The sequence below is a fragment of the Narcine bancroftii genome, chromosome 9, assembly GCF_036971445.1.
Source record: "Narcine bancroftii isolate sNarBan1 chromosome 9, sNarBan1.hap1, whole genome shotgun sequence".
Taxonomy (NCBI): domain Eukaryota; kingdom Metazoa; phylum Chordata; class Chondrichthyes; order Torpediniformes; family Narcinidae; genus Narcine; species Narcine bancroftii.
The window spans coordinates 14,202,059-14,227,196 of record NC_091477.1 but is presented as its reverse complement, the minus strand read 5'-3'; the positions used below and the strand labels follow the sequence as shown (position 1 = coordinate 14,227,196).

Here is a 25,138-nt window from a genome sequence, read left to right as displayed (position 1 = left end):
CTGATTGAGACTGGGAATTTGTAGTCAAACTGAGCTTACACTTCAAAAAAGTAGCAAAGCCACAAATGCGAGAGTAAGAAGCAAGCTTTTGTCATTAAGTTCCTCATAAATTACAAGGTTGTCTTAAAATCTAACATTCATCATGTAAAAATCCTTCAAATTATATTTTGGGGGCAAAGCTGCATTAATGCATACAGTATATCCTAATTAAAATTTTTGACATCAAAAAGTCAATGGGTGATCAGAAAATAAATAATTCAGCAGATTGATGATTATGTTAACACCTGATGCACTTGTGAAAAGTAAATGAGAAAATCTGAAGCTAGGCATGATTTTATTCTTTCATTTGATTTCCTCAGAAGCATGTTCCACGAACATCCATCTGGATTCTATCTGGACTCAGAAATGTAACATCCCTGCGACAATAATTAATATTACTATTCAAGTCAATTTCTCTCTCTTTGCAATATTATATATATATATATATATATATATATATGCTTCTGCAAAGCTAATAGCAAAATATATATCCAACAAAGCAAACATAGATTAACAAATAGCTGTAAACAACATATGAAAGAGACAAAAAATGCAAAATATACACAAAAGATTATTCTAATAATCTAACCCTTCCCTTGTAAAGTTCTGATTAAATATATAAATTCAAGAGAATTTGAATTAAATAAGCAAGAAAATTGAACCCATATTTAACAAGGCAATTGAGTCAAATAATTTCCAATGTTTGAAATGTTCCATTACTTCTTTTTTCATCGTTCTTTCCTGAAAAAAAACACTCAAATTCAACTGCAATCAATTGAACATCAGCAATTTTAGTTTTTTTTTTCAAATCAAGGACTGACAATTCTTCTGCATCAACAGGCTTTCCCCACTTTGATTCCAATGAAAAGTTCCCGTCCTATTTAACCTGATCTTCACATTAGTTTGCTATTTTCAATACTTTGAATCATTCTGGAATCTATTGGAATCAGGACACAAGTGTGAGCAACGTGGAAGAAATATCATTGGATTTTTTGACATGAAATGCAGTATTAATGGTGATGGTGGGGTGGTGGTTGATGGTGATAGGGTGGGGGGGGGGGGAAGAGTGTGTGGTGGATTAACTATCACCCTGGCCCTTAGTAAGGGCTCCCTGCCCATGGCCCCCACCCTTCGATGAATAGAATAAAGTGAAATTGTTCCATTTATTAGCCTCACATATTTTAAATTTATCCATTGGGGATATGCTGAAAATAGACCAGCTGGTGTTTGGTTGGAGGAAGGGAGGAAAAACTTCATTAAAATCAAACAAAACTTTATCCTCCAGAAGTTGTCTTTCCAAAATAAGTGTGGTCCCCCTCCCCCTCAGGGTGCCTAGCACTCAGGTGCGAGGGAGATGATTGATAGTTTTCATTGGTAGAATTTATTATGTCTGTGCCAAAGGAGACCGGGAATGGGGAGACGACGAGGGAAGAAGGGGGTAGGGACATTTTTTTTTTAAACAATCTCGGCTCTGCCGCAATAGTGTGGATTTTTCAGCGGCCATCCATTTCAATACTCCATCCCATTTCCTTGCCTACTTGTCTGTCCATGCTCTCGTGCCCTTCCAGACTAAGACCACCAGTAAATCGAAGGAACAGCACCTTATCTTCTGACTGGGCACCCTCCAACTGGATGACATTAATATCGATTTCTATGGATTTCAATGAAAAACTACCCCATCCTCCTCTTCCCACATTTTCTCTCCATTTCCTGCCTCCTTTCGCCCCGACATGATAAATTCTATCTAGTCCCTTATTGTATCCAATTAAGACCTTTTGTTGGTTTGGATTCCTCCCCCACTGTTTGAATTCTGATATATTCTCCTTCAGGCCTTTTCTGATTTTTCCTTGAAGAAGGGCTCAGGCTCGAAACATCAGCAAAATATCTTTGTCTCCTAAAGATGCTGAAAAGACCATCCGAGTTCCTCCAGCATTTCGGTGACTACAAAACTCAGCATGCCAGACAGGGCACTTTATGTAGCAAAGATACATAACCAATGTTTCGAGCTGGAGTCCCTCATTGAGGTATGAACAAAGGGTAGGCAGGCGTCAGAAGAAAATGGTGGAGGGTGGGGCAGGAAGGGGAGCACAGGCCTGCAGGCAGGAGGTAATAAGTGATGGGAGGGAGGGCACAACAGCAGAATTGAGTCTGGGTGAGTACATGGTCATTAAGGAAGTGAGTCTGGGTGAGAATATAGTCAGAAAGGAAGCAAGTCTGGGTGCTATGAGGAACTGTTTTCGTGAATTTAATTTTAGAATAAATATCACCGTGTATATTCAGAATAACTTTGCTGGTCCTTGATGTGATGCCATAGTTTCTTTCATCACCCTCGAAGGTTGGTGACCTTAATGTAACGAGCTATCCAAACAATAGCACTTAATTGCTCCCTCATTACTGAACTGGAATGACAGCCTCAATATTTTTGTGGTCAAATTCCTGGATCTGGAGTTGTTCTTGAAGCTGTAATCTTTCTTGCATCGAGGGTTCAGCAGTAAAGACTCCAGCATTTAATCTTTGGCATTATTTTGTGCAAGCTGCTCCTTCGCTTTCATCTTCTGTCGCTGAGCTTTTAATCAGTTTGAATTACATTGTGGTTGCTTGGATACATATCGAAAAGGGCAGTGAAAACTAGTATCGATGGGTTATTCCCACGAGATCCCCAACTTCACTGTATATGCACACAATGTCAGATTTTAAAAAAAAGTCAATACACTGGTCAAGAACAAGATCCCTGGCCGATTTCCCACTCACCACTCAATCCTGCTCCACAATTTTATTTGAGGCAACTGTTGCATGTCCACTGACAGCACATTGTGAGACAGACTAAACCTTGGGATTCCTCACTTAAATCATCTGGAGAAAAGAGGATCCCTTGTGGGTGAATGAGTTACAATTCTAGCCACGTATTGTATCTTCCAAAACTCAGGGGAAAATACAAAATGTCACCTGGGACTCATTTTGTTTAAAGACACACAGAAACACTGGAGGAACTCAGCTGGTCTTGCAGCGTCCAGAGGAGATATTGCTGAAATTTTGGGCCTGAACCCTTCATCACGTAAGAAGCAAAGAATAAAATAAAGGAAATCTGAGAATAGAGACAGTGCTGACTTGAAGGGGGGGGAGGGGGGGGGGGGAAGGAGTCCAGACCCTATAAAAGGTGTTAATTGGATATGATAAGGGGAGAGGTGAGAATTGATTTTGCATGTTTGAAAGGAGAGAGGGAAAAGGGAGAGAGACAGAACTGGAAGAAGTTGAAGGGGTTTGCTTAATGAAAGCCAGAGAAGTCGATGTTCATGCCATCTGGTTTGAGGGTGCCCAGACAGAAGATGAGGTGTTATTCCTCTAACTTGCGGGTGGTCTCAGTCTGGCTTTTCGTTTTGTTTAACAGTGAACGATATAAATGACTATTTGGACTGCAGTTTAGGGATGTAGAATCAGAGTGGACCACAGGAGGGAAAAACAGGTTCCTTGCTTCTCCCTTTTGACTGCTATCAAACTGAATGACAGATCATGGGATAGAATAATTCTCTAAGGATGTGCGATCAGTTTATTATCATCTGATTGAAAATTCCCTTTCAAGGCTTTTCACAAGAGGCCAGGACCAAAGTACATTAAAACCTGGATTTCAAATGCACAGAGGTACTCTGGAATTGTTGTGGAGCATTTTCGTCATTTGACAATAATTAAACCTAGCACCCAGCCTGACATCTGACTGCTCCATCTGGTTTTCATTTGCCTCTGGTATGAAGAAATCTATAAACTCAGGGGCTTGCTTTCTCCCAACCTGTCTACTGTGAAGATTGCAGTCGTCTTTGATTAATACTTTAAATATTTAAGTGGTTTTTAATTGTAATGGCATGTTTAAAAGAAAGAAAGATAGCAGCATTTCTCAATTTAAATAAAAGAAAAACTGTGATCAGCGAACCAAAGTTACCATGGGGAAAAGGATGCAGATCAAGGTTTAAATAAAAAAGAAAAGCATGACAGATCTCAAGGTAATTATGGGCAACACTGTTCGAATAAATACGTCTGAGCTGCCCTCACTTTAATTGTATCTTATATCCTGTCTTCTTCCAAGTATTTCTAATTCATTGACGTTACCGATTTTTTATGGACTGATATAGGCTGCTACACGTTTGCTTGTTATTCAAACAATGCCATGAAGGGATTAGAACTAGCCAGCAGGGGTCCCAAATAATAAAATGGTTCTTTTTGTGCTTCCCTTGGCCCTCCCCCCATGCCCCAGTGAAGAATCAGTAAGTCAGGTGTTTTGCTTCCATCATCTTACCCTGGTGGTCCCCACAAAGATTGCAGAAATGAGTAAATAATGAGTGCAGAAATTATATTGGGCAGATTTCTTTTGGGAGTGGAAGTTGTTGGCAGAGGCTCATGTTTTGGTTAAGTCATGCCCTCTTGTAATCTTGCCAAGAGCAGCACTCAATGCATTGAAACAAATCAACCTGCGCCTCGAAAAGAGTTGATCATAGTATGTAATTGGATGCGAGGTACAGATTCAGTGCAATGTCTTTGAAAAGCAGAGCACAACAAATATCCTACTTCACCTACGACATTTCCAACAATATTAAGGCATTGGAAGACCAGCATATACTGGGAATATAAAATTCAAAATTTTCAAGGGCTTTTTTTTTAATTAAAAAAAAAAGAAATTATGACTCGGTGAATTTACAATAACTTGATAGAGGAGACAAATGACATCCAAGAAAAATATTACAGGAAACAGAATCCCTACAGCTGACATAAAAATCTTATTATCAACAAAATAATGCAGTGAGAGTCATGAAGCTGAAAAAGTTAAAACCATACTTTTGCAGGCAATTAAATTTGGATTTGCTCTTTTCAGTTTGTAAAATTGCTCCCATGGACTGGCAACGCAAATTAATTTTGTCTTGCAAAAAGCTAATATTGAATTCAATTGTCAAGTTCTGCTAATGCACAATGTGACAGGCATTACAAATCAGTTAGTATGCCAGGAGCCCACTTACTTCTTTTATACATGTGACAACATTTGTAAGTTATCTGGCGGCTATTGACATTTTCTTCCATTATTGTATCATTCTGCACCATTCAAGCTCTTTCCACCACTTAGTCAATCTCTCACTCTTCACCCACACATCCATCTTGGCCAACTGCTACTCATGCAACTTGCTTCCTCCTGGCTGGCTTCCCCTTTCACTCCCACAGGAAATCACCATGGTGTATAACACTCATCCAATATATCAAGTTTGTGTCGGACTAAAATGTTATGGATGCAATATTTTTACATTTCGACTTTTAACTGGCAATAACCCTACATACAGATTGCTCTTCACATTAAATTGTTTTAATTGTATTATGCTCTAAAGTGACATGATCCAAGTGTACTCAGATTAATTTTACAAGTTAACTCTATTAATACATTACAGAGGATTTGCTGACTGTACAGCCTACTTCCTAGTTGTAAACAAAGCATAACCATTCTGCTCTGCTAAGACTCCACTAAATAAATATAACAGATTTGAAAATAGCTTTCAATGGATCTTTGAGTCAATGTTCTAGCAATGCAAAGTGACATTAAAATTAAGCAATGGAAAAAGAGAAATTAAAACTTGCAGTTATAATGTATTTCTCTCATTATCTCACCTTGATGTGCTGTCATTATTATAAGGTATCAAAACACACAGAAATGCTGGAGGAACTCAGCTGGTTTCACATCATCCATAGGAGGAAAAGAAACATTACTGACATTTCGGACTTGAGCTCTTCTATACGGAATGAGCAAAGAACACAAAGGCATTAGAATAAAGAGACTGAAAACTGGCGGGGGGGAAGAGACCAGGCCAACAAAAGGCATTAATTGGATATTATAAGAAGAGAGGGGCTGAGACTGAGGGGAAGCATCTCCAACAACAAGGTGGGGGTAGCGGGGGAAAGAGAGAAATGGCAAGATACCACAGTGGTGGTAACAGTGTATTGAGAGAACAAATGTAACAATATACACTGATGAGAACATATAGATATTACTGACATTATGTGCAAAAAAGTGAACTCGTCTCGTTTGTAAATAATTTTTTTTTTCAAGACAAGGTATGTCTAATGACAGGATGTATAAATGACAAGGTGCCACAGTGAAGGCAATTGTATACTGAGAAAACATTGGAAAATGTACATTGACGAGAATGTATCAAGATGACTGACACTATGAATGTAAAAAATCTTGAAGGTTTTATTGTTTTGCAAATAATTTACTATGAATAACGTATTTTTTGGAAAAAAATACATAACAATAAAGCACTCTTGAAACTTGAAATATCTTCTCACATGTTTTTGCATTTCCATGACATTATCAATATTTAATTTTTGAGTTCTGATGAAGCATTAATTTGTTTTCTATCCCTGCAGATACTGCCTGATTTGTTCAATGCTTACAACAGTCTGTCTTTATTTTAGATTTCCAACACCTGTGGTTTTGTTTCTCTTTAATTCAACTGAGTGGATATTTGTCATACCTACTCCAGAGTGTCTCTTCCTTTTAGGTAATTTTAAACTGCACAGGGCCTCAAAATTTTTTCCCTCTTTTGCTCAAAACCTCTTGCACAGATAAAAGAACTTATCATCCCACTTTCTCATTGCATGTTGAACCTGCATACTAACTTTCACAATGTGTTCAAGGACCCTTAAATTCCTTTATATTTCAGTATTTTTTTAGAATCTCTTCTAGGGGAAATTGCTTGCTTTTCCTTTTTGCCCATCAAACTGGATAATTTGTATTTCCGTGCATTAGACTTCATCTGCTACATTTTTGCCTGATCTCTGAAATGATTGATGTCACTCTGCAGTCACGGTCATCTTCTTTACTTTGCTAAACAGTGATCATGAATACATTATATCTCATCTCAACCTCATCATTTACAAGCAGCTGAGACCACCATCTGAACCCTGTGATACTCCACAAGATGCAAACAGACATTCCAAAAATGACCCCATTATTTAATGTTCAAGATATGTTAATTGTGAAACTTACATCATGAACCCTGCTTCTATGCAACAGTCTTCTCTATGGAATCTTATCAGATAAATTTTAAATATCTATATGTACCATTTCTATTGTTCCATTTAATTGTTAATATTCATTAGTCCTTAAAAAATATATTGAAGATCTTGACATTGCTTAAAATGTAATAACTCTGCTGAGTCATTCTGCTTGTCGAAATCACATATTTTGTTTGGATATTGTCGAGGAGGACTACCCAGCAGGGAAAAGTCATAGCAGTCAGGTCTCTGACATGGAGTCTATTCCTATAGACAATAGACAATAGGAGCTGGAGTAGGCCCTTCGGAATGAATGGAGAGAGAAAAGGCAAGCTTTTGTGATTGGGGAATCAATGGATTGTGGAACAGATAAGAGGTTCTGTAGATGAGATCAAGACTCCTGGATAGTGTATTGCCTCCCAGGTGCCAGGGACATCTTGGATCAAGCCCAAGGCTTTCTTGTGGGAGGATGAACAGCTTGGTGTGGTCCAAGTTGGGAGGAATGACTTGGGCAGGAAGGGTTATGGTGTCCCATGAAGCGAATTTTGGGATTTAGGTGCTAAGTTAAAGGAAAGGACCTGGAGGGCAAGGATTTCCGGATTGCTACCTGTGCCACAGGCTTGTGAGGCCAGAAACAGTTGGATAATATGTTGCTAAATAGTTAGTACAAAGGAGGAATTCAGATTTCTGGATTATTGGGCTCTCTTCCAGAGAAGGTGGGACCTGTGCAGCAGCTTGACTTGCATCTGAACTGGAGGGGACCAATTTGCTTGGGAGGGGTGGGGGTGAGCAGAGTGTTGGGATAGATAGTGAAGAGGTTGTGGGGAAAAAGGCAGAAATTGAAAGGTTGAGCATGGTAGGAATAAAGTATTGATTGGTGTCTATTTCAGAGCATGGATTAGCTTGCAGAATTATGACATTGTGGCCATTAAATAATGATGTGGTTATTGCCATACACACCTGTACTATGAAGATAGATCTAAAATATTTATTTGCTGCAGCCAAACAACAACCTGAAAGAAAACCTATTGCATTCCAATATTATCCACACTATAGCAACAAAGTATTCTCCTTTTGCCCTTCCTTGTAGCTGAGGATTTGTTAAAATCATTAAGAATATTTTAGAACTGCCTTATGAATTTGATAAATTTATTTCATAACATGACAACAGCCACATCTTTTAAACATGTTGCTTAAATGAGCAGAAACAGAATTTGTCAGCACTTAATCCTACTTATTACTACTTTATTTCAATTAAAACATGTTTTATATCCTTCTATCTTGGTGAACCTTTATTCCACAGTTTTAGATGGGTCCTTAGTGATTTTTACTGTGGAGATCGACACAATGTTTTTATTTCATTGTTTCCACCATTCTTCATTTCCCTTTATTCTTCATGTATTTACCTCAAGAGGATCCATACCTACTTTCATTAATCTCTTCCATTTTCTATTCTACTAAAAGCTCTTGCTTTGTTGAATTTCTTTCTAGTTTGCCTGCTGATTTAAACATTCTTTATCAACTTTGACACTTTCTATTGATTTTTAAAATCCTTTGAATCTTCTTTCGAACATTGTAAACTTTATTTTATCTAATCTCTCTTTCTCCTCGAGTTACCCATGGCAGTAAAAATTCTCCAATGGAAGATTTATTCTTCAATAGAATTGAAATATTTCTGAAAATGTTTATCATTTTTATTCTAACCCAGTATCTGATTCATTTAAGGTTATTTGTCTACACCATCTTTCTGTATTCTGGATCTTCATTTTAAACAATCAGATTTTGTCCAAACATAGAAATCTGCAATAATATGAATACACATTCACAAACATCTCATCATCTAATGCTAGATAAATTTAGTCTGTAAAATGTGCTTTACATATCTACACACGTTGAATTCCTGCAACATTCCATCATTCTTTTATATGCTCCAACTCGACCATGTCAATCAACCTGCTGACCCGAGATTATCCCATTTGCCTTTCTTTGGTTTTTATTCCCCTGTATCTCCTGTATCTAACATCTATCCAAATTATACTTGGAAGTTTTCTCAGAGGGCAAATACATTAAGCAATGTATATTAACATAGGTTTTATAGTTATTAATAAATCTGATCTTCAGAAATAACATGATTAAAATGTTTTCCATCTTATTTTAGCATCAGTATTCTGTAAGGAGATTGGTCTATAGGAGTTTAAATGAATCTGCAAAAATTCAAGTGAGGTGTGAGCAATTGAGAAAATAATTTTAAAAATTCCACAGGAAACCCATTGGGTCCAGTGGCCTTTCCAGATTGAAATAAGGAAATGGCAACCATTATTTTCTCTTGCAAGATAGGTTCATCCAGTCTAATTTGACCATCTGAAGAAATCTTGGGGACGTTCAATTTTTCCAGAACATTTTTCATCAAATTACCATCATTCTTGCATTCAGAAGACTATAGCTTGGAATAGAATCTTTTAAATCCAAATAATCTTAAGTCATAATACCATTGTCTTATTAACCCTTTGTAATGTGTCACTTAGCACAAAATTGGTTAGCCAAAAACTTGCCATATTTGTCATCATGTATGTAAAATTGACTTCTAGATTTCAAAAGATGGCATTTGACTGGATATGTTGAGGGAAAATCAAATTTAATTTTAAGTTCAATACATTTTTGTAAACATCTGAGTTTTTAATTTGAGCATATTGTTGATCTAATGGTTTAATTAACTCAGATCTTTTTATTGGTCTTTTTTAATTAACTGTATACAAAATGATTTTCACCCTAAGAAAAGCCTTCAAAATATCCCATATAATGAGAGATTTCCGAGGTTAGACTAGTATCAAAGAAGAAAAGTCTACCTACATGATTTGAAATACCTCTATCCAATATCCCCTCATTCTTCGATGCTCTAGGGAATAAAGTCTTAACCTGTTTAACCTTTCCCAGTATCTCATTTTCTGAAGTCCAGGCAACATTTTTGTAAATTTTCTCTGTACTCTTTCAATATTATTGATAGCTTTCCTGTATTTAGGTGATCAAAACTATACACAATGCTCCAAATTTGGCATTACCAATATCTTATACAACTTTTACCATAACATCACAACTCCCATTCTCAATACTTTGATTTATGAAGGTCAATATGACAAAAGCTTTAAAACCCCATCTACCTGTAACATCATTTTAAGGGAATTATGTATCTGTATTTCCAGATTGCTCTGTTCTACTGCCCTACCATTTAGCTTCTATGTCTTTTGTTGGTTTGTCTTTCCAAAATGCAGCACCTCACACTTGCCTGTTTGAAATTCCATCTGCCATTTTAAGCCCTTGTTTCCAGCTAATCCAGATCCCTCTGCAAGCTTTGAAAGTGTTCCTCACTGTCCACAACACTTCCAGTCTTTGTGTCATCTGCAAACTTGCTGATCCAATTTACCACATTATCACCCGGATCATTAAGATAGATGACAAACAGCAATGGCCCCAGTACTGATCCCTGAGCCGCACCACTGGACTCCAGTCTGAGAAGCAACCATTTACTACCATTCCTTGGCTTCTCCCATGCATCCAAAGTAGAATCCAGTTTACTAACTCAAACTCTATTTGAGAGAAAAAAAAAAATCTCCTTTGGTCCCTTTTAAATATTTCCCCTTTCAACTTGTCCTTGCAGTTTTAAACAACCCTTAATCTGGGGAAAAGACTGACTATTCATCTCAATGATATCCCCCATGATTCTGATGTACCTCAACAAGGTCACACTCTCTGCCTCCTGATTTGGCCTTATTAATGAATGCTAAGATGGAAACTTAAATGGAGAACAATGTTTCTTAAGGTTGTGATGTAGTTATGGATGACTAGATCTGTTGAAAATCATTGGTAATAAAACACAGATGCAAGTGCAAGAGGCTCAGTCAGTGCCTAAGGAATGTAATGGAGAGGGAAGAAAGCACAAGCCGTCATACATCATGACATATTTCATTCTGAAAAGAATCAACACTTGTCAATTAGAATGCGCTTTCTACTTATCTTCCCCCTTCAAAATTGAGACAGTTCCTTTTAATGGAATAATAATAATAATAATAATATATACAGCTTCTGTTATTGGTTGACATTATCTGAAAAAGCTCATTCAAAAAGAATCCCTGTTGACTTCATCCCCTGCAGGAATATAATACAACAGAATGCATGCAGTGTGATTAGACAGACACACATTTTGCTGGCCAAGGTGCTGACACACACCATGATGGGAAAAGGTCACGAGTTCTTGAATTGGATCCATTTCTCACTTCCCAATGACATGTAACTTCTCAAAATCAATAGGAAATGATTCACAAAAGATCTATTTGTTAATGACAATAGACACACTGGTTGTCATAGTAATGGCAATAGATTGATCCCTAAAAAGAAAATTATTCTTCAGCATGTTTCCAACTTACCAGGTTGGACGGTAAATTCTGGCAGACCTCCCAAACTAAAGTAATTTTGGAATAGTTTCAAGTACACAGTGCAATAATTAACCACGACTTGGAACTTAATTGCATCCATGAATCATGGACAACTGTTATAACAAGGTGAAAATCTCCCATTAAATAACTGCATCCATTTTTGAGATTGAATGATTATGCTTCATCCATTGTGTCCTTCATCTCGTGCATTAGCTAGATTATCAAATATGGAAATTTGTAATTATAAATGCAAGGACAGTTGAATCCAAGGAATGACAAGTCAGAATAGAAAATGGTGCAATAAGTTGCAATTTTGACAATATAGACAAAAGCAACAGAGAATAGTGTACATGAGATGAGTAGCAATGGTTAAAATTCAATAAACCAATAAACAACAGAGGATTACCGATAGGTATATGGTATGAAATTATAATGTGGGTGTAAAAATTAGAAGAGTTAATCTATCAGCAAGATTTTTACAAATACTATTTCCAAGGATGAGAAAACTTGATCAAGTTTGACACATTCGTTAAGGTATAGAAACCTTATTTAAAATGTATTGGCACACTGATTGATTAGTTTCCCCTCTCCACACCATTTCGAAAAAGGGGTACTATAGCAATCCGGCCCGGAAGGGAAGTGAATGTGATCAAGTGGGACATGACACAGATGACATGTTTCTTTCAGTTTTAAAAAAATTATTTTCAACTAAATTTAATTTAATTGTATCAATGTAATTTAATTGTCGATACCTTCAGTTGTACAAAGGTGGGGGGTGGAAAGTTGGAGAGGATAAATACAGACTATGTCACATGAATGGTAAAAAAAAATAGTTAAGGAAAATGTTTGACTGCAACTGAAGCAGTAGAGCGTGAAGGCAGAGAGACTGTAGCAACTGGAATCTGGATCCAAAAATGAGAAGGCTAGAAGAACTCAATGGGTCAGCCAGCATCCATGGAGGCAGAAGGCACAAGTCACGGTTTTGAATCAGGGTTGTGCTTTGGTTTTCTATTTCTCAGCTGCAAAGTGAAAAGAGACGTCATAGGGTGATCCATTGGGACAAAGATGCAAAGTCCTCTGAATCATAGGACCTCGCTGCCCCAGAGAACAGGCCAAGAGAAATAGACACATAGAAAATAGGTGGAGGAGTCGGCCATTTTTGCCCTTCAAGCCTATTCATTATGATCATGGCTGATCAGTACCCGGTTCCTGCCTTCTCCCCATACCCCTTGGTCACAAGGGCCAAATCTAACCTACACTTAAATATTGACAGGGAACTGGCCTCAACTACTTCCTGTGCCAAAGAATTCCACACATTTACCACTCACTGAGAGAAGAATTTTTTTCTTCATCTCAGTCCACAAAAACTTCCCCCTTATCCTTAAACTATGGCCCCTGGTTCTGGTTTTACCCATCATTGGAAACAACTTTCCTGCGACTAGTCTGTCTAAACCCTTAAGAATTTTATAAGATTCCCCCCTCAATCTTCTAAATTCCAGAGAATACAAGTCTAGTCTATCCAACCTTTCTTCATATGCGAGCCCTTCCATCCCTGGTATCAGCCAAGTGAACCTTCTCTGCAACCCCTCAAAGGCAAGGATATCCTTCCTCAGATGAGGTGAACAATACTGCCCGTAGTACTCCAGGTCTGGTCTCACCAAGGCCCTGTGCAGCTGCAGCAGGATCTCCCTACTCCTGGACTCAAATCCTCTCGCTATGAATGCCAACATACCATTCGCCCTCCTCACCACCTGCTGCACCTGCATGCCCACTTTCAACAATTGATGCACAGCAACACCCAAGTTTCGCTGCATCTCCCCTTTTCCTAAACATATACCATTTAAATAATAATCCTCTTTCCTGTTCTTACCTCCAAAGTGGATAACCTCACATTTATCCACATTATACTGCATCTGCCACGTCCTGGCCCACTCACCTAACTTGTCCAAATCACCCTGCACTCTCCTAGCATCCTCCACACAGCTAACCCTGCCACCTAACTTCATATCGTCTGCAAATTTCAAGATACTGCTATCTATTCCCACATCTAAGTTACTGATATATATTGTAAACAACTGCGGCCCCAGCATGGAGCCCTGCGGTACCCTACTCATCATTGTCTGTCATTCTGAAAATAGCCCATTTATTCCTACTCTTTGCTTCCTGTCCCTCAACCAATTCTCTATCCACTTTAATACCATACCTCCTATACTATGCTCTTTAAGTTTATACGCTAGTCTTCTGTGCAGAACCTTTATTAAACGCCAGATATAGCAGTCCAGATATACTGGTTACATCCTCAAAAAACTCCATTAGATTCGTCAGACACAATTTCCCCTTCATAAAACCATGCTGACTGTGTGATGATACCACTACTTTCCAAATGTACTGCAATTGCATCTTTAATAACCAATTCTAGCACCTTCCCTAACTGGTCTACAGTTTCGCGATTTCTCTCTCCCTCCCTTCTAAAAGAGTGGGGTTACGTTGACCAGCCTCCAATCCTCAGGAACTTATCCAGTATCCAAAGAGGTTTGAAACATTATCACTAACGCATCCACTATTTCCTGGGCTACTTCCTTCAGCACTCTCGGATGCAGACTCTGGCCCCGGGGATTTGTCCGCCTTTAATCCCTGCAATTTAACTAATACAACTTCTCGACTTACAATTAGTCCCTCCGTCACAATAGATCTCTGATCCTCAATAATTTCCTGTAGATTAGTTATGTCTTCCTTGGCGAAGACAGAACTAAAATAGTAATTGAAACAGTCTGCCATACCCTTGTTCCCCATGATCAACTCACCCGTTTCTGTCCGCAACGGACCCACATTTGTCTTAACTAACCTCTTTCTCTTAACATATCTATAAAAGCTTCTACAGTCATTTTTTTTATGTTCCCTGCCAGCTTCCTCTCATAATCCCTTTTACCTTTCCTAATTAATCCTTTTGTCCTCTCTGCAGAACTCTGAATTTTTCCCAATCATCAGGGATATTATTCTTTTTGGCTAATTTGTAAGCTCCTTCTTTGGATTTGACATTTTTGTCAACTAAATAAATTAAAAGATGAGGAAGTAGCCATGATCTCATTCACAGCTGGACTATGTGGCCCACTCTTTGTCCTACTGATGTACTCTTGCATCATCTTTGGTTGCATTCATTCCCAAAGGTTTCTTCTTTCCTTCTAATCACTGCCTCCACGTTTCCTTCATTGCCCATTTCAATGAAAACATGGCTGCAAATCCTCGTTCCTTTCTTTGCAAACATGAGGTCATCCAATGTCTGCTGCTACGTGTCAGCTCAAAACAAGTCCATGATCTCATTTTTATTCATGTTGGCCATTTGTAAAGCATTCCCACAATATTAACAATGACATCAACTTTCCTCAAGAGAAAGGAAGAATTGAATTGAGAGCAAATCATCTGTTTCTCCTCATAAACGTAGAAAGGAAAGTAAGATTACTAGAAGCATTAAAAATTGGAGATTTGTGTATCCAAGAATGACAAAAGTTTAAGACAAGACCTGCAGATATTCGAATCTTAAATGAACAAAGAGAAGCAATTCTGACACTGGCTGCTGGTGTATCCATGGATACTGCATATTCACAGCAGGTCAGGCAGTGTTCATGGACAGAAGAGGTCAGTCAATGTTTCAGGTCAGAGATCTTTGTTATGAAGAAACTGGGAAGGGATGAGAGCTAGTGCAAAATGAGGAAGGGGTGGATGACTTTCTGGGGAGGTGCAGAGGTGATAGGATGCTGGACAAATGAACTTGGGAATGGTGGATAGATGGAGAGACAGGAAGGGGGGCAGAACACTGGTGGGGAAATGGGTAGGAGCTGATGAAAGTAAAACTGGAACAGGTAAAGGACAGATGGAAGCAGTGTTCGGGGTGGGGACTATCCAAACTTGGAAAAAACAACATTCATGCCATTGGTTTCCATGTTATCCAGGATGAATACAAGACATCCCTCAAATTCTCCAATGCACATTTGGCTTCTAGACTGAGGTCAGACATGTTGTATGGGAATGAAGGGAACTTGCAACACCAGGGGAAGCGAAGGACAGAAAGCCAGTAGATTAACCCAAGAGATTTAAATGAGGCATTTGAGCTGAGGAGCTGCAACTAACATTTTAATTGAAATATGTGGAAGAAATGAAGAACAATTGAACCATGATACAGCAGGAGAACCCAAGATTGTGTATACTGAGGTCATGCAAGCTTGCAAATACATTGTGGAATTGTTGGAGAAAAAGCAGACACGACGATGAAATAAAAGTGCGCTGTTAACGAGAACAATGTGTGTGGTTCACAAAGTATCTCACTAAAAGATTTTTAAAAAATCAGGCACTTCATGGCAGCTCCATAACAAGTGGGCTCCATTTATCTTCTTTTGGAAGTTATCATTGAAATACTCTAAGTAACAGAACTGCTGAAATAAAGAGACTCCAGTCACTCTCATGGGAAAGCCTTCTGTCAAATTAAAGAGAATCCTGACAGAAATACCATAAGCCATCAACCTGACTGGGCCAGGACCTGATTCAAGGGAAAGGCAGCACACTCCTCAGTCTCAGCTGTGGACTTCCACAGGTATTCATTTAGTAGAGTGTGGGCATCAAGTGTGCATCAAAAAAAAAAGACTGGTAATTAAACAAAACCTAATTCAAATTTATTAAATGTCAGCCAGCCCCATACGTCCTTGTAAAAGAGAAATTTAAAAGAATTTAAAAAGTGTAAATTCAATATTTCCTCTTATTATTTATTTAGTATCTGTTCAATCTGATAAAATACCACTGGACAATGAAGATTTAACTTTCTTAACACTTTTGGGTGTATTTTATGGATTTTAGGCTGTTGATCAAGAATGTTGCCTTTAAATTTTCCTATTGCATGCTATTTTTGTTTTTAGATATACCCTATTTTTGTGATTTCCTGTCATATTTTAAGTCTACTTCAAGCAGACAAAGCCATGAAATGCACCATCTTATTGAAAATTCATTTTCTGCATTCACACATGGACTTCTTCCCTGAAGATCGTGGTGCAGTCAGTGATGTACATGGTTAAAGGTTTCATCAGGACAGTATGACCTTGGAAAAGCGGTATTAGGTCAACTCGAATCCATAAATGCCGGCCGACAATTGCTAGACACTGACATGAGAGGCATCAGATGCTGAGTGCCAACAAATTCCAGCAGCAAAACATTTTTAGGTCAGTTGAGCTAATGCAATGTGTTGGCATCATGATGCGATTCAACATGCTTAATTTAATAAAATTAATTTAATGTGACCCCCAACTACCCATGTGATACTCATCTTGAAGTTTCTTTTTCCCCTTTTCCAAGAATCAAACCTTTTCAAAACTATTTGTTGTGCAGTGAAATCGGAGATTTAGATAGTTGTGTTCAATCCCAGCAAATGTAAAAAATGCTCAAGCAAATCAACAGTTTGGATAGAAGGGAACAGTAACATAATGCAGGTTGAATACTTTCTGAATGACATCATAAATAGGAAAAGTAGCTATAGGAGAATCTGACAAGGTAAGATGTAACTAGAGGGGTGAATGGTGCTCAGCATGTCTGCTGCTTGGTTGCTTCCAAACAGCAATTTTAATGAAGAAAGTTATTTAGAAACAAGGGACAACTATACAGCAACAACAAAAGCTACAGCCAGTTCCTTTTGTAACATTTTAGAACTATGTGGTGATTCAGACCTACTTTTATCTTAAAATTAAAAAAAAAGATTTGCCTTGGCAAGTGGGAGTGTAAAAATCATCAAAGGTGATTTGAAAAACATCCCCCTGTGGCTCTTCTTTCAGACTTATAAAGAACATTGTATTTTAGTTTTGTTCGCAAATTCTTGGTTCTGAAACACCACCAGGCTGATGAATGAAAATTAGCATTTAAATATTACAATACATCATATTTTATGTAGCAGTACTGCAGAGATTAATTGTAAACATTATTAATTATGACACCTGATGTTGAATCAACAGGGAAACTAATATAAACATCATGGTGTGTAATTGTATGCATTGCTCTGTTGAGACAGAGACAGGAGAAGGCATTAGCAACTCCTAAGTATTTGATATGTGACAGCATTTTCATCAAAGTACTGAGATGCAACAGCAAAGGATTTCTTCAAAATAAAAACAGATGAATGGCCATTTCCCTCTTAGAGCATTTGCCACAGCGCAAGGTAGTGTCTTGTTATTTGGGAGCTTAACATTTGTTAAGAAGCTGCTTTTGTTTGTTATTTTGAGTAGATACTCAACCATAGCAGCCTATGTCATGGCATAACATATTTGAAAATCCATCCTCATTGCTTGAACATACTCTACTCAGACCAATGTAACCTTTTGGCTCCTCTAAAGGAGATTCGCTTTCTGATGAGATGAGAAACCGAAGTACAAGTATACCCCATTGACCGTTCGTAAAACCGAAAAGTCGCAAAACAAAGACTCGTTGACTATCATTGGGGGCGATTTTTGCAAAAGCAAAAACACATTTTTAAGCCCATTATAACTTTTTTGTCAAAGGAAACTAGTTTCTTTGTTTAAGCGAATTTTCACAATTTGAGTATTTGTAAAGCAGTGTTTACCTGCACAGCATTTTCTTTAAAGGTAATATCTAATGTGAGGTTTTTCAGTTGGTTGTTTTTCCAGACTCTTTTGTGTAGTCTTCCAAAGGCGCTATTTGCCTTGGCGAGTCTGTTGTCTATCTCATTGTCGATCCTTGCATCTGATGAAATGGTGCAGCCGAGATAGGTAAACTGGTTGACCGTTTTGAGTTTTGTGTGCCCGATGGAGATGTGGGGGGGCTGGTAGTCATGGTGGGGAGCTGGCTGATGGAGGACCTCAGTTTTCTTCAGGCTGACTTCCAGGCCAAACATTTTGGCAGTCTGGAAAAACAACCAACTGAAAAACCTCACAAAGATAAGCGTATACAGAGCCGTTGTCATACCCACACTCCTGTTCGGCTCCGAATCATGGGTCCTCTACCGGCACCACCTACGGCTCCTAGAACGCTTCCACCAGCGTTGTCTCCGCTCCATCCTCAACATCCATTGGAGCGCTCACACCCCTAACGTCGAGGTACTCGAGATGGCAGAGGTCGACAGCATCGAGTCCACGCTGCTGAAGATCCAGCTGCGCTGGATGGGTCACGTCTCCAGAATGGAGGACCATCGCCTTCCCAAGATCGTATTATATGGCGAGCTCTCCACTGGCCACCGTGACAGAGGTGCACCAAAGAAAAGGTACAAGGACTGCCTAAAGAAATCTCTTGGTGCCTGCCACATTGACCACCGCCAGTGGGCTGATAACGCCTCAAACCGTGCATCTTGGCGCCTCACAGTTTGGCGGGCAGCAGCCTCCTTTGAAGAAGACCGCAGAGCCCACCTCACTGACAAAAGGCAAAGGAGGAAAAACCCAACACCCAACCCCAACCAACCAATTTTCCCTTGCAACCGCTGCAATCGTGTCTGCCTGTCCCGCATCGGACTGGTCAGCCACAAACGAGCCTGCAGCTGACGTGGACTTTTTACCCCCTCCATAAATCTTCGTCCGCGAAGCCAAGCCAAAGAAAGAAAAAGAAAAGAAATATCTAATGGTGGGTTCTTGTACATTTGTTGTCCCTGAATGCTGATTGAGAAAGTTTTCTGCATATAATTTCAAGGAAGTTTTTCAATTTCAATGATTCAGGGCAATGTGCTCAAAATCATACTTTGATTGAAAATAGAGAAACAAAACATTTTTTGCAGCTTATCTGACTCAAAACACAAGGATTAGGCAGAATTGTTATAACAAAACAACTGAAGGCTCTAAATAAATTCAAACTTGATTTTCATCCACTCTATGCATTAAACAGAATGGCTGAGAAATATTAAGTTGTGATAAACAGAGATTTTGGACAAGTCAATCCTGAGCCATAGTTTTATCTTAGTGACTGCGAACCATGGATATCTGAATCTACAGTTATAAATAGAGAAACAATTCACAGCGAGTAGAATCAATAGCATGGAATTTCATCGAAAAAATGACAGCATCACCTGCTTTATATATTTATAGAGCCATGCAAGCTCTTCAGCCCGTTGAGATTGCACTGACTGCGAAACACTTGTTTTCTCCAATACTACACTCATCAGATTTTATTCTCCCCACATCCTATTAACTCTTCATTAATCAACTTCATCCTGTAAAATGCTTCACTTCGACAAGATTCACTTTAGAATGAATTTTGGAACATTTTGGTTCATATAAAATTAATTTACTCATTTTTAAGGCAAAAGATGTGCGTGCGTGCATGTAGAATGTCAGCGCTGATTCAGGTCAGAAAGTGTGGAGTGATCAGAAACTCAGAGACCCATGATACCAGCTGGCATAGTCTGCACGTCTTTGGCAAGCAACAAAGGTAATTAACTGAGATGCTTTGGACTCCTTTGAGTTGAGTTACTCAAGCCTGCAATTAACAAAAATCACATACACCCAATGTCCTTTGCTATGCACCAGTTTTCACAAATAATGACACTAAGTAGAAAATAATGACTATTTTAGCCACATCAATCAAGTGACTTTTGCTTTTATGATTAGGAGAATTTTATTGCACTTACTTCATTTTAATAGCATGTGGCATTATATCTAAAATGTATAATTTGCCTTACTTTGTAACTTTTCATTCTTCTAGACTGCTGTGCATACATATCAAGCAACAGCATTATCCCTTAGAGAACTAAAGGCAGAATAACATTATAGTGTGGCTGAACATTGCTGATCTCTCTGGATGCATGCTGTTAGTTTTTAGCAATGCCAAAAGATTTTTTACCAAACACCTTTTTCCTACTACCTGCAAGATAATAAATGCCCATTTCATTTTACATTGTCTGGAATTCATAAAGCATCTGAAAATTAGACTGCTAAACATGCAGTTACTTGAAAAAAGTATACTAGCTGCTGTTTTGCCTCATAGAGTAAATTCAAGCAAGGGAAAAACTATGAAAGAGACCTTTGCTTGGAATCTGTGTTATTTAAAAAATGCACATTACCTATATTAAATTTAAGGTCTGGACCCTATAGAAAATAAGGATACATTGCATATATCCCAGAGAAGAGTGACTTATAAAGAGAAAAGGAACATGTGTAAAGATTCCCAGAGAACAGCGATTTATAAAGAGAAATGGAACGGAGTAAAGTATCCAAGAAAAAGGGGTCTTATAAAGAGAATCTCTGAGGACATGGAAAATCTCAGGATTTAGATTCCTGAGAGAGCCTCTACTTCCTCAGGAGTTTGCGGAGGAGCTAGTGGAGTTGTTCAAGTGAACCGATATGGACTTGAAGGGCCGACATGGCCTGTTTCCGTGCTGTAAATGGTTATATGGTTACATCAGGCAGAGTTGTTGGTTATGAGGTATGGATTCAATCTAATCAAGTTCTTCTGATGCATTATAGTAGAACAATGAAAAATGTCCAGTTTCAGATCTAGCTTATTTTTTCAGATTTAGAATTGCAGTAACAAGTTCCGTTCATATCAACTTTTTAAAGGCAGTACACCTCTCTGCCAAAGTAATACTTACACTATCTCATTTTGTCTGCTAACTTATACAGTACTATATCTTTCACAAACCAGAATGAAAGAGAGGAGAGGGGAGCATATACAGATAATTAATGTGTGCTTCAGTTAAACACAGGACTCAAGAGCTTAAATGAACCTCACCCAAAAAAAAACTGTTTACAAATAAAAAACACTGAATCATTTAACATTTGTTTGGTTAAGCTCACTGGTTGCGTTCAGAATTTCATTCTCAATCGCATGTCAATTATGTTGAATTTGTTCTGCAGCATGAATAATTGATTCACAAAAAAAAACAAATCTAAATGGGAATTTAGTTTGATTCTCGTCAGGGTTTCTTTTGAAAGAGATTCAGAAAAACAGCAGCTCCGCATGGGGATAGGATGAGCAATATCTGTATGAATTAAGAGAAAGCACAGAGTTGATGGCTACTTTGGTTCATGAATGAGAAATCTTCAGGACTATTGGGAGCATTTTTTTTTAAACAACAGATTTTTTTCTGCTCAGTCTTCCCTGTCAGGATAGCTTGCAAAGTTATAGTTCAGTGGAGTGGCATGAATTTGCAGCCTATTCTGAAGGACAAATTACTGTTCAATACAAAGGCGAGGCTGTGGCTATTCCTTTCCTTCATTTTGCATTCTTCTGTGTTCATTTTTCCCACTTTCCTGACCACTCACCATTTTATCCTCCTTCCTTCCGTCCATCCCTTTCTACTTCTCCTTTTTCCCACCCTCCCCACTGAACATATACATCAGGCCCTTTGACCTACCAAGGCTGTGCCGCATTTATACCAACACTACATCCATCTCATTTTCACATTTATCAAATTCCCATCAGCTTCTCCCAGATTTTACCGCTCTCTTTTGAATAAATGGTAATTTATTATCAATTAATCTATTGATTCGTGATTTTGAGATTTGGGAGAGTGATCATCGGGAAACCCACATGGAGAATATGTGAAGTCCATACAGACAGCACTCTAGGTCAGAAGTGAACTTGGGTGACTGGAGCCATGAGCCAGAAGCCTTACAAACTGAGCGACTGTGTCACGCAGGTCAGCAGTTCATAAGATTTATAAGATGAACACAGATTTGGAGTCATTCCATTCAGTGTAGCACCATGACTCTATCTTTGAAAAAAATCAGAAGAAGAATTCAGTCAGTGCAAACATTTTGTCCATCCAAAGTTTGGCAAGTCTCACTTCTGGTTCTAACAGCCACTATTCCTCATCCATTTGTTGGGGTGGGGGGGGGAACTATATTCTTCAAGATACATCATAGAGGTCTGGATAAGGTTTTCCTAATGCTTGAGAAGGTTTATTAAATTGGCAAATTATGATAGGCTAATTAATTGATATGCCCTGGGACCAGCTGATGTGAGGTGTTATGCAGAAGAGATTAGGTCTTTCATTCTTAACACTCCCAAAGTCCTTTCCTGAGAATTGGTTAGGAGGACAAGGTCATTAGTTGGGAGTGAAAAAAAAAAATCAGCATGCCATTGGATGATCTGGACCCAGGTGTTGTGTGAGGTGAAATCCAACCACAGAATGAAAGGAGGGGTATTAAACTTGTGGGCTGGCTGGGAGTTATGATGTGTGTGTGTGCGCATGTGTGGGGATGATTGGGTGCTCTGGGGAAAGCAACAGCTCAAATAAACTGACCTGGTGCAAAGATTCCCTTCACTAATGAAACAGGCTCATGCATCTTCATAGGCTCATTTCTGCCCAAGTAGCTCGTGTCATCCATGGATCATGCATGGCCAATTGAAAACAAATGGTAGTATCTAGGGTTGTTGCCTTTGCTACTGTACATGTCTGGGCACTTTGGAAAAATGATCCCATAAATTGAATCAGATGGAGCATTGCAAAACAGAGAAATTTTAGGTCCTTATATTTTTCCTTCCTAACACACTGGTAACAAAAATTAAATTTCAACAGACCTTATGTTTTTGAACATTTCTGTTTAAAATAAGATCTTGTGGCATTTTTGTATTGCCCCTTCATCCCAACTGCAATTTCTTATGAAATTCACAAGATACAGTACACACAAACAGTAACGTGACCAATGAAATAATGCTGAGATTAAAAAACTGGGCCACAGCTAATTAGCCTTTCATTTCATGTCCAACTATATTTTGCTCTCCTAGCGTATCAGCACTTGCTCCCAATACAATTTTTGAATTTCACATTTTAACGATCCATAGACGCCAGGAACAACACACAAGGACTTCAACAGATGAAAATGAGAACAAGAGGAGAATCCGGTCACCACATGTACTTGGCACTGTGGAGATGGAGAGAACAGAGAGAAAGAGAATGTGCAAGTGAGCTGTAGAGATCTTGAGCAAAGTTCTTGATTTTCGAAACAAGCAACTGTTTCAGTACAAAACAAAATGGCATTTAGCCCTTTAAAATACAGAACCTCAACACATTAATGTCACCAATGATAAAAACAATTCAAATATCAATAACAAAAGGAAAGCAATTTGTTGTGGACCTTGACTATTTCGTTTTTTGACTGAATTGACTGGTGGGGATTTGACAGCTGTAGTGATGCTAAGCGACCACTAGGGGACTTTGACTGAATGTGCTGGGGGGATTTGACAGCTGCTAGGAGCGAGGAGCTGTGGTAGCACTAAGTGACCACTTGGAAATTTTGACACCTGTCAAAGCATGGGAATCATGCGCGAGAGGTCTATGGGCTTGCAGGAGAGCGAGCTTGCAGCTGCTAACCTCTTCACCAATGGGGTGAACTGGAGGCAGTGCTGGGCAGTTTAAAAAAGCCCAGCGTACTAGTTTTGAGATAGGTTAGTCGGTCGAGTGTGCAGGATGGACCAGTGCCTCTTCTCTCCCCTTCCAAGGAAGAGGACTCGTGTGCCAGATGGGCACTTGGAAGAGGACTCATGCACCAGACAAGCACTTGTGAACCCCATGTAGGGCTTTGGAGGGTCACCAGACCACTCAAGACAAGGTGTCAAAAGAAGAGAACTCGTGTGCCAGAAGGGCACTTGTGACCCCTAAACTAGGCTTCAGAGGCGTGAACATCATATAGAGGAAATTCCTGGATAAAGGAAGTGAAGCCCCATGTGTTCCCCTGACAGACTTGGCATGATTGACGTGGGAATTTCAGTTTTTGTTTTTTTTTGGGAATTTTAGTGATTTTGGGGGCATTTCAGCCTGGACTGTAATGGTCTGGGGTATTTTTTCACCCCACATAAACTGTCTAATTGTCTGTTGTTGATATAGAGTTGCCATTAAGGCTGGTGTTCATGTGTTTAGTTAATTGAGTTAATTCTATTATTGTTAGTTTGGTTTAATAAATTTTGTGTTAAACTTAACTCATTCCTTTGTGTGCCTCCAAATTGCTACTGGGAAGTGTAGCACAATTAAAAAGAGCAATGAGCTGACAACTTTTAATTAATATTATTTCCAACCCTCACAATCTTAGTCATAATCTAATTTCAAGACCAAAATATTTTCTTTTTTTTCTCTCAGCTCCCTTTCACTTTGCATCTAAATTAGTTCCTTCCTATCTCAGAACAATGTGTGACAGGATTCCACAATTGCAAGCTGCCACCATCCTAGCTCTGGCATGGATTTACTCCCTTCCTCTGCCTTACCCTGCTTCTCCTGACAAACTGAGCAATGCTATATAAAAAAAAATGAAGCACGTGAACATGATTTCATTGTGGCACTTGAATTATTAAGAGAAAAGCATCCCGATACGGAATATCCTTTGGCAGAAGATCAAGGACACACCAAATATTTTAGCTGTCTTAACCACACACATAGCAAGACTCACTAAAATACAAAATCAGGTCACAACTTATATTTTCTGAAAATATTTCATGTCAACCCTAAGGTTTTTATTCACGAGACAGAAATCAAAACTTAGTCGGAAATGCAAACAAGAGAGATTTTTAAAAAAATGGACAGGTTCTTTTTTTTTGGAGGACCAGACTTCCTTTTTGGTTTCAGAATGCAATCCAATGCGTATGCTTGCTGAAAGAGTTGGTCGTACTGCATGGCAAATGTTGATGAGGACATTAGTCCTTAAGCAGTGATTTGTAAACATGAAACA

At 38.6% G+C, this 25,138-nt stretch overlaps 1 long non-coding RNA gene across 2 annotated transcripts in view; it reads right to left on the bottom strand.

The window, feature by feature from the left end:
* LOC138743217 (uncharacterized) overlaps nt 1-25,138 on the bottom strand; it is a 1,573,181-nt gene that overhangs the window by 661,217 nt on the left and 886,826 nt on the right. The gene's annotated exons all lie outside the window — the stretch shown is intronic.